Source organism: Colossoma macropomum, unplaced genomic scaffold (assembly GCF_904425465.1).
Source record: "Colossoma macropomum unplaced genomic scaffold, Colossoma_macropomum, whole genome shotgun sequence".
Taxonomy (NCBI): domain Eukaryota; kingdom Metazoa; phylum Chordata; class Actinopteri; order Characiformes; family Serrasalmidae; genus Colossoma; species Colossoma macropomum.
In genome coordinates, this window is record NW_023494795.1 from 36983018 (window position 1) to 36994299 (window position 11282).

General features: G+C 37.7%; 1 long non-coding RNA gene across 2 annotated transcripts in view; it reads right to left on the reverse strand.

The window, feature by feature from the left end:
* Positions 1 to 11282, reverse strand: part of LOC118815922 — a 57923-nt gene that overhangs the window by 45130 nt on the left and 1511 nt on the right. For both annotated transcript variants that reach the window (XR_005007839.1, XR_005007840.1), the window contains exon 2: positions 9821 to 9956. This is a non-coding gene — a long non-coding RNA (uncharacterized LOC118815922). The remainder of the gene's footprint in view (positions 1 to 9820; positions 9957 to 11282) is intronic.

Here is an 11282-nt window from a genome sequence, read left to right on the forward strand (position 1 = left end):
AAACACAGATACATACACACCACACAGGTCACATGCTTAACAGACACCACAGCTGTTTACTGTCAAAACATAAAACTTTTTTTTTAAGTTACTTGGAGTCTCTGTGATGACACGTGGCTTCTGTCACGTGCAGTTTCTGCTTATGTTTAACGCCAGCTATGCACATTGTTCTTTAATATCAATGAATGCACATGCAGTGCTTTTTCATGTGAGTGTTGAGTCCCATGGGCCTCAGTGGGTGAGTGTGAGCATGGGCAAGAGATTAAGAGCGAAAAGAGGAAAAGAGATTTTGGTTTGCAAATTGCAGGGCAGAGTAAAGTCCGCAGCACTGAGAGAGAATCAGCGTCACTTGTTTACAGTCACACACACAGGGGAAGAGGGATGTAAGATTCTGACCTTATTCTGAAACTCTCCATTCACACAGTTCCTTTTTTGTGTATATGTAAATATGTAAAAGTATCGGTTTATTTAATTACACACTGTTCAGTGTCAGGAAAAAAGAAGAAAACACATTTAACAGAAAATTACACTGAATCCTTGGCAGCTACATACTTTTCAGAAAATATGAATTGGTCCTGCGAGTCTACCACCCTGCAGAGTTTAGCTCTACCCCTAATCCAGCACGCCTGATCTAGGTAATGAAGGCCTTCAGGAGCATCTGACTACTACAGCCAGGTGTGTTGGATCTGAAATCTCCAGGAGATCTCCTGGGCCAAGTTTGGGCACCCGTGCTTTAATGTGTTCACCCTTTGCCTTTATTACAGTTTCTGTTCTTTTCGGAAGAATTGCTTTCAGTTTTTCAAAGAAAGCTCCAGGGATATTTGTTTCACACTTCTTAAGATCAGTCTTAGAAGTTGGTTGCATTTTCTGCTTCTCATGAAACATTGGAGTGGACAATCCATTGTTCTGAGAACACCAACAGCTGCTGTGGAGTTTTGTAAACTCCTGTTTTTACAGGTTTTTTTCCATTTGGCTTTCCCTTCCTTATGCAAGTGGATTATCTTATATCTAATCCTCTCAGAAATATGTCCTAAAAGTGAGTAATTTACAGGGATGAGTTACTGGCCAAGCCAGTGGGACCAGTGCCCAAGGGGCCGCTGACTGCCAAGGTCTCGAGAGGCCTCAGACCACACGGCGTGAGATGGCTCAAAGACACAAACTTTATAAAAACAAATAGCCTTTGAATATGTGAATAAGGGTAGTCTCTAACTTTTGCACTGTACTGTACTTAATATGTATTCTGTATAAGTCCCTTGATTATTATAATTTCACCATAACTATAATAAATGACATTTAAATGCCATAGAATGTGAACACATACCCACTGCTTGGCCTTACCTGGCTTACAGTGAGGGAAATGTTTTAAAGCTTCTTTATGATTTACCAAATATAGATACAAATAACCCAACAACCGCTTAATCTGCTTTATTATTGATCAGTTATCAATATTAAGACTGAACTACTGTGAGTAACTGCTACGAAACTATGGAATTAATATGTAAGTTATGTTAGTATGAGACTGAGGAACTGAAATGTGGGCCCACATAGAGAGTATACAGTTTAATGCAGTGGTGTCAAAGTCTTAAAGAAGGTCTGTCCACTCAGCGGTCATCTTGGCAGTGCTCCCAGGCACTTATTTCCAATCATACAAGACTAGGTTTTTCTTTGAATGGTACAAGACCAATAAACCCCAAATTAAAAGCTGCATTAATGTTTCAAAAACATATTTGAAATCACTGGTAAAATCCAACAAAAGTACGTAAATAGTACACTCTTCCACCTTCCCTGTTACCAAATAAAGCATGGATTTCTAACCTACTGCAATAATAACAGCTGTATTTCCATTTAACCTCATTTGAACCCATTTTATTTATGAATGAGCTCATAAACCTCTAACAAGGAGGAAATGACCAAAGCCAGTCATTTCTGCTGACATGAGATCTAGTGTAAGAACGGCAACGTTACAGTCCACAGCCCAAAATAAATAACAGATGGGCCATTGAAGAATGGCCACTGTTGAATATTGATGGTCTTATTGCAACAGCATCTATCGATGAACAACCCACTTGCACAGAGTGGTTGTTTTAGGAACTGGGCCGATTCTTAAACGCTGCTTGTTTTTCTGCCAGCTCAGAGTCATCAGTAATTTTTATCACCATGCAATGATAACTCATTAGATTGTAAAATAGCTGCAAGCTGCCAAGTGAGTCGTTTCCTAGGCTCAGGATTATAGAAGAACTATTAGGCCTTTCTGAGTACAGTGACATGCTCAGGGGATGTTGTTAAAAACATGTTATGCACCTATCTGTGTCCACAGGGAATGCTGTAGATGTGCATGGGAACTGTGCAGTTAATGGAAAGCTGCCTGTGTTCCGTGTGAGGGTAGCACCTGATGCCTGCTGTAACAAGAACTCTTGCTTTTTTTTCACCAACTGACCAGCCAACATCTGCAAATACAAAAGACCATGTCTACTAACCAAGAAACATTGTAGAGATGGCACTTAACTCTTAGTAGTCGAGTTATTATCAACATTTGCTATACCTTCTATTGATATTTATATTTCATACTAATATATTATAAATTATATCACATAATTATATAATTACATACTGAACTGCATTTACATTTGATTTACATTTTGTATTGGCAGGTTTGAGTTCCAGTGGCAAAAAGTGGCAAAGATATGGCAAAAATGTTAAGGACAGTTATGCAAAACAAGACTGTATGTGCAACAATAACTTTAATCAAAGTCATTTGCTTGTTTCATGTCTACAAACCATCTAATTGTAGTAATAAAAGCAATTATGTCACTTATTTTGTGCCATCTGGACCTGTTCTATATCAAAATTAAAAAAAAATTTTGTTCATGTACATGGTCACCAAATAAGAGAATCCAGTGCACAATTCACGAATCTATCTGTCAAACAGTGCTGCTAACTGGAGAGAGGAGCTGGTTAACATTAGCTTAGCTTGCATGATAACAATTCTGCTCACCACAGAACATTCTGGCTACCCATCAGAAAAAAAGAAACAGCACAGACCAGCATGAATTCCATGTTGGTCTGAGGTGGTTTTGGCTGATTTATGCTTGTCTGGTGCTGGTTTAGCTAGTCACCCAGCATAGTAAAACACAACATATGCAGGTGTCCAGCTCTTTTTCCATTGCTGCTGACCAGCAAACAAGTTGGAGTGACAGAAAGCTGAAAATGAACCACTTCTGAAATGTTTGGATTGTAGCATTTTGGCTAAGCTAACAAAACCTTAGTTAGCTGGCTAAATATGCCACACATCACAGTACAGGCTTAGTTTCAGCTAACTCATGCTAAAATGACACCCATTCAGAGGGTATCATGCAATCAGTGAGCTCTTCTGAACAGTAAATGAGTGGAATATGTTTATTTGGCCGTTCAGACGTGGAACAGAAATCTGACAACAATTTGAAATACGATCATCATTTTTAAACACCAGCATTATTCTTAAATACTGCAATATACCTTATTTCCGTTATATCACCCAACCCTAAACATAATGTAAGAAAAGTTGGGTTAACTTAGGACCCAGGAGAGTTAACATGGGCCACATGAGCTAAAGGATGACTATGATTATTCAGCAATGCCTTTTTCTCTTCTGAGCTGATTATTAATGACTTAGTCATGCGGCTAGCGAAAAGAAATCAGCACAGGGTGGACTTTCATAAATAATGCGGCATGAATCGTCCCATTCAGAGGGTGAGTCAGAGAGAAGGACGCTACTGCAGCATCGCTCTGAGTCCGAGCTGCTATACTGAGAAAGTGTGTCATTCTTTAACTGGGCCTCAAACCACAGAGAGACACAAACCTACTGCCTCACTTAAGACAAGGTCATGCTGTACAGTATGCTGTATATGTGTCAGTCTGCATTTTACTACAGCCATCTCTTATCAGTGCATGTTGTCACTTCATGATTACGACACCTTGTTCAGATTTTTTTGCAGTGTCTGGAACTTTTCAAAGATACAAGCAAAATCAGGTCTGGGCAGGTTTCAGCGACTGCAGTGTGCTCTGTGCTCATTATGCTCAGTCATACTGATGCATGCACTGCGCCTCAGCATACTGGTATGCTCTGTAGTAGTCAGTGAGAGAAGGACTAGAAAACACAGATGTAGGTTTTGCTTAACATTTGAGGGACACCTTGCTGGGGCATCACAGTCATCATATGATAGGATCTAATCAGTTTCTATGTAAGTATTACATATAGATTATCCAGGTTACAGCTTTCCTACCTATATTGAATGTCACAGTACTATTTACCTTTTACCCCAGTACCCATAAAATGCAATTGCCGCCTGTTTTAAAGGTCCCTCATTTAAACTACGCATATATATCTTCAATAGATGGAAATGTGTATGATTTACCAAACCAGAAAGTGAACTGGATTTTTTAGAAAGAACATCAATCAGTTGTGCTGCAGAGGACCCCCTGCCTTTCACTCATCATTGCCTCCTAGCAGCTCAACACAGAGTTACAACACTTCACACACAGAGCCAACAGGGAAAATATTTTATTTGACTGTGTTGATTAAAAATATCCCAGTAGTCCACAATGCCTGCAGAAAGTTACACTACACTGTAAAAAAGTATGTCCACTGTCAAAGTACTGTCAAAGTGTAATGTGTAATGGTCAATTTTATGCTGTAAATAAAGCACACATATACTGTATTTTAACACTGCTGTTGTTCATTTACAGTAATATAATGTAAACTTACAAAAACAATTGATCTCCTTTATTTCACAGACATTTACTTTTTTTTAATGGTCCTAACTGTTATTATTATGGCAAATAATGTAGGTCAGAATACCTAGTTGAAATAGTGAAACTGCTGAATTACAGTAAAAGGCAGTATTTCTAAGAAATTGAAAGACTGTATTTTTACAGATTTTTACCATCATTGAGGAAACATTTTTTGCTGTTAAGTAACAATTTAGTGTTTTTTAAAAAGATTTTTTAAAAAGAAAAGTGTTTTTTTAGAGATTTTCTTTTACAACATTTTTTTCAGAATCATCAAATCATCAAACAGAAAACTGTACAGACACTGTCATTTAAATCAGAAAATGAGAGAGATACTATTAAATAGAATTACACCAAAGCAACCAAGAAATGAAGGAAGCTAACAGTACCCAGACAGTAATAGATGCTAAAGTAACAAGCATTAATCCTAATAGTGGTATTATTATAGAGAGTTCTAGTACCTAGCTAGCAACGTGTTAGTTTAATAAGATAAAAGTTTGGCTAATCAGATATTACTACATAGGCTATAGTGGAAAATAAGGAAAAGTTTAAGTCAATCCAAAAAGCATTTTAAAATGGGGCTATTTCATTTTTTCATCACTAACATAGAAAGTCGAATACTATTGATAATATATATTTATATATATATATATATATATATATATATATAAAATTGAATGTGCCAGACGATGAGTGACTGGAGAGGATAACTGACTCTCCCAACTCTACGTGTACAGAAATCCAAGCCTGGTTTTAAGAAACTGTGTTTAGAACAAGATTCAATCTTGAGTTCTGACTGACAAATTTGTCTTGCTTGTATTACACAGTCTGTTACAACAGGAAGCTTTGTTCTCAAATGTACACAGAATCATTACTACACTGAAAACAGGCCTGATTTTAGGCTTAGTGTTTGGTTTGGTGATGCAGCAGGGTGTTGGTTCAAGCCCCACAAGCCCCAAACTCCAACAGCACCTCTCTTAACTGAACTAGCTTGGACTTGCTGGACTTAGTGCCATGCTGACGTTTTTGCCCAGTGTTGATTAAGATGTTCCCACCAAACCACTCCCTGTGCCTGAAGCACCAGTCATATGCCAAGCTTTGTTATGAGAAGAGGTCTCTCACAGATGAAAATTTCATAATGAGGTTCTGGTCACAATAACCCACAGAACTGTGTTTTTGTAACTTAAGACACACAAGCTGGCATGCGTCACAGTACACCATGTTCTTCCTCATATTTCCTAAGTACCGGTGCAGAACTGTGTTTATTAGAGGGTTATAATTGTAAAAACTTTGTCAGAAACAACAACAAAAAAAAACACCTGTATGATAATGCTAATTTTTGCTAGTGCTCATATGGGATTTTAGTAGTATGTTAGCGCTAAGCAATTCAAATAAATATTTTTTTGGGTGTTCTAGGTTAAACACAGACATTGGAAGCTTGTAAAGACATGCTTGTAACACAAGTTTCAGTAAAGATCCCTGTCATAGAGCTGCCACTGTTTCCATTTCTAACAACCTGCTCATATTTGCAGTATCTAGGATGTCCACAAGACCTAGAAAGAGATTTCTTCACACAAAAGCCAGTAACTCTAAATCAAATTGTGATTGGTTGATTGCATTGTCACTTCTTAATTATGTGTAAGGCATTCAGTACAGCTCCTGAAAGCCTAACCAATGGGAGAGCTCACATGGCAGTATCTACCTAGATATCACAGAGTAAGAAATCCTGATTGGATAATTTTATTTTGGCTGTTTCAAGATTGTAACCCTTTTGTTTCCAACCAAAACAAACAATGTTTGAATACAACAAGCATGACGATTAAATACACATGAACAAAAAATTGAACATGCATTTTTTATTTCACATAAATTATTTGGCCTTCTCTTAAGGCCTGGTTGGCCCTGAAGGTTGGCTGCTGCTACAGTCGTAGGCAAAAGTTTGGGCACCCCTGGTCAAATTATGTTTTGTTGATTTTCTAAGTGAAAATAAGTCATCACAAAGAACACACTTTTGCATATTTTAGTGCACAATTTCTGTTTATTTGCTGAATTTAACATTTTGGAGAAAAAAAACTAATAAGATGTGACGTGTAAAAGTTATGGCACATATTATATTTTTAAAAAGCTTTATTTTTCCAATATATTACATTCATCAAATTCATATAAATTGTGCACTGAAAAACATGTAATCTGACCTAGAGTGTCCAAACCTTTGCCTGCGACTGCATGTACTTACCAGGTAGTGTGTACAGCAAAGATTACAAACAGAGACTGAAAATCAAGATGAAAACTAACAGCATTTTACATGAAATCTAACTGACAATAGTGATAAAATCAATTCAAATTCCAGAATGAAACAAACAAATGACTGATTTGGGTTATTTGAATAATATATGTATCTTATCAGAAGAACATTCTTTTATTTGCAACTGGTTATCAACAGTAGAAAGGTGAGACGTTACAGCAGGAACAAAACAATTGAGTTTCTGTTCAGAATAAGAAGGAAAACATTACATTTCTAAGCCGTGAATCTATTGAAAATAACTGGGAATATCTAATAACATTATTAATGTTAGCATAAAGCCTTCACCCAATTATGCACTGGGAAAAATACTGTTTGTTTTCCGTTTCAAGCTCCTAGTCTATGGTGCTGCATTTCATTCTCCTTTACAAGAGAGACATGTTTACGTCAAACCTGTTCATCTGTCTAAGCACTGCGCTGTGTTTCACGCAATGCAGAGTCTTCTGAATTATTCTCTAGCTGCCCCATTTTGATGTGAGTGGCTAAATAGAGCAGACGCAGTGCATGAGTCCCATTCTGTCCCCCCCTCCGCCCCCTCAGCCCCATCTATGAATCAGACAGGCGGAGTGTCGGGCTGAATCCCAGGGGACAGTGCATACACAGCGCAGGCCCAAAGCTGACACCACCAGTCGCATCAAATTCTTTCACAATGCTCAGTGAGCAGAGGCTGGGCTTCATTCTTGCCTGAACAGGACGAGGCACTAACACAGGCTGAAAACTAATAGGTGTGATGATGCACACTCCAGTGTTCTGAGATTGTTACTCCTTCAAAGAAAGTGAAAGTCCAGAGGCAGGAATATGCCATGATATAATGGGATTTCCACTAATTTTACTGAAATGTCTGCATATTTTAATCACTGAAATGAAAACAAAGTCATTCAGAGTGGTTTGTTGCCAAATGGTGCATTACAATGGTGGTGATAGGAATCAGGCGGTCATGATTTCTATCATGCAAATATGGCCATTTTATTTACAATCCACAATGATCAGTGAACCTGTGTGTTTTTATATGTAATTCTGATAATGGTACAGTAGTGGTAGATCTGAAACAATACATATTTTTAAAGTAGTATTTTGTCATACAACACCCTGCACATACAGGTCTTCCATAAATGGCTGTTTAAAAAACATTTCAGGTCAAGATCTTATCTCTACACTATCTTAAAGCAATGTCTCAGGCATCAGGGAGCATACTGGTAATCATTTAATGTAAAATCTTCTAGATGTCCTATCACCACGTAAATAAGGATGGTGAATTGATGAGGACTGAAATGCTGTATTTGGTTGTGTGACCCAATTTTTTTTTTCACTAAATCGCTCCCTCTCATTGAAAACCAACATGTGATTGGTTAATTCTACTGTCAGTTCCTAATTATGCTGTTAGTTTCTCTAATGTGTTCTGTTCAGCTCCTGAAGGCCTAATCAATGGCAGAGCTTGCTTGGTTGTATCCACCTATATGGTAAGAAAATAAATCCTGATTGGACAGTTTACCATTCAGTGACTTTAACTCTTTTGTTTCCAACCAAAACTTAGCAGTGACATAAGTGCATTACTACAACACTTGCAGAGTTTAAATACAACCTGCAAAAGGTTCTATTAAGTAACAATGAACTAAAAATTACAGACATTTTTGAAAACCTATAAGGTTCTGAGTGTTCACCTCTGGTTAACATGGACAAAAGTACAGGTAAAATTCAGGTTGGCTACTACTGGTGTTTTTTGCTATGTGATATAATTTGGTTCATTTGATCAGAGAATAGAATGTGATTTAGTGTTGGATAGCCTAACCAGTGGGAAGGTTTGCGTAGTTGTATCTGCCTAGATACTACAGTGAAAATGGATCCTGATTTTTTGTTTAAGATTTCATCCCTTTTGTTTCCATAAGCAGGTCCATATAGATCTCATTTTTTATATTGATGGCCCAAATAAAAGGCCCAGGTGAGATTGCTACTACAATTTAGACTTAATGATGGCTGCTGCTACCGTTTCCAGCTATGAAACATACTTTTGTCCATTTTTTAAAAATAACAGTACATCATGCAGTGCCAGAAACCACATAAGCAAGTATCTTTGAGATTAAAGAAAAGTTTGACCCAGTGTGGGGCAGATTTAGGTATGCGGTTTGCATTTTGCTCAATAATGAGGTATGCTTTCATTACTTGTTAGCTACATTGACCTAGTAGCTCTAGGGCAAATTAAAGGAAGCAAAATTCAGGCAACAAAAATGACTACATTTATTGCCAAACTCGTTAAAGCATATCCAAAGTGCACAGCAAGCTTTGGTGTCTACTGCTATGCGACTATTTTAGAGAGGGATCAGTAATGATTCGTTGCTTAGGAACAGATCTTCACTGAATACTCAGAAAGTACAAACCAGTGTTATTATTACATATACAAACAAAGACGCTCCTGGCCTGCCCCCATGACAGAACCACAATGGCTCTGAATTCGAACAGGATCTCTAGTATAATCCCATCCCTCGGTCACAAACGTAACTTTGTTTTGGGGTGACCTGATCCGTGAGTTGACAAGCCGCTGGCTGTCAGCGAGCTTTTTCTGTACACAAAGGCCCCGTGTGTTTCTAATGCCCTGTTACGGCTATTCTGCTATCATGACATTACAGACACAGCCTGGCACTGAATGAACAGATTAACACTCTCTCTCAGGTTCATCATGCCTGCAGCCGTGGTGTTGATCCATTAATCTAATTAGCACTTACAACTCTCATTGAGAGACAGAGAGAAGCTTACCTGCACGGGAGATTGAGGGATATCTCGTTGCTCTGACGTCAGCTCCGGCTCTCACCCGCTTTACAAACCGGCTGGAAGGTTCCTCCCACCATGGAGAATCTGCTTCACAACTTAGTAGAAGCTAGAAGCTTCTTCACTAGGGGGGAAGAGATTCTCTAGTTATTAAGCAGCCATAAGGTCATAATGTTTTATTTTAGGCTGTATGATCAAATGTAAATATGTTAACTGTATCAGGATGTAACTGAACTCATCTTGTAATGATGCAGTGACAGAACATGCAGGTTGTGGTGTAAGATGAAAAGGAGCTTAGTGTATGTGTAGTGTATGTGTAGTGTGGGCAATGAAACAGCTAAAAGAGAGCAGCTGTACTTCAAGGGGAATGCAAAATGTCTGTGTAATTAAATGGTTAGAGTGGTTTGGTGTGAAATGCTTCTTTCTGGAGAAACTTACAGAGAAAGAATTGTTCACAGTGGAGGTGATAGGAACCAGACGTCCAAAGTGTTTAATGCCTCCAGAACCTACCTAACAGGAAGCTATTGTCTGACACATTGTTTCATGATAGTTTTTAGGTACACTTTTGGCCAAAAATATACCTTTTTGCAAAATGCGCTTATGATGGACAGGTACATGCAGGGTGTAAATGCAAAATTGTACACAAGAAAGCTTTTTTTTTCAGATTTACCACTCTTTTACCACCATCAACATTACACATAAAAACTCAGAAGACACCTGTGGGTTTACTGCTGGTTTTGGATAGTAAATAAAATGGCTTTATTTGTGTTGTAGACATTGTGACCCCTGGTTCCTATCACCACCACTGTAAACAAAGTCTGTAAGTTTCTCTGTTTCACATCAAACTACCCTGAATGACTTTGTTTACATCTCAATGATTGAATTATGCAGTCATTTAGAAAAAGGTATAGAATTCCCCTTTTAAAAAGTGTATAAGTATAGCTAGCCTACTACTGGAAAAAAAAAAAAACGTGCTTTGATACAATAAACAGTGGCCCACCTTTCTTTATACCTTATGCTACAGTCAAATGAGACTACTGCAATTCAGAAATAACTAAATAATAATAACACATTATTTAAAATACAACCACACAGTAGTCATATAACTAGGAATGTTCAAGGTCAGAATAAAAAAAACACTAAGTTGTTATTAACTAGGAATGGTCAATATAAACCCAATAAATAAATAATTAAATAAATTAATAACCTTTAGCACTTCAGTAAACAGGAATGTTCAAGGTCACTCTGAATCCAAAAAAAAAAAATCCTACTACGAAGCAACTAATGAAAGCTTATCCTATTAAGATCCCTCTCTTCGTACTTTATACCCCATACAACAGAAATCAAACAATACATGCAACCCGATGAGAAAATAGGGTCTTTTCTAACATGATATGTAGTTGGACCAGTTTTATCCTTTTTCCTCACTCCGTACTTTTCCGTGGGCGGG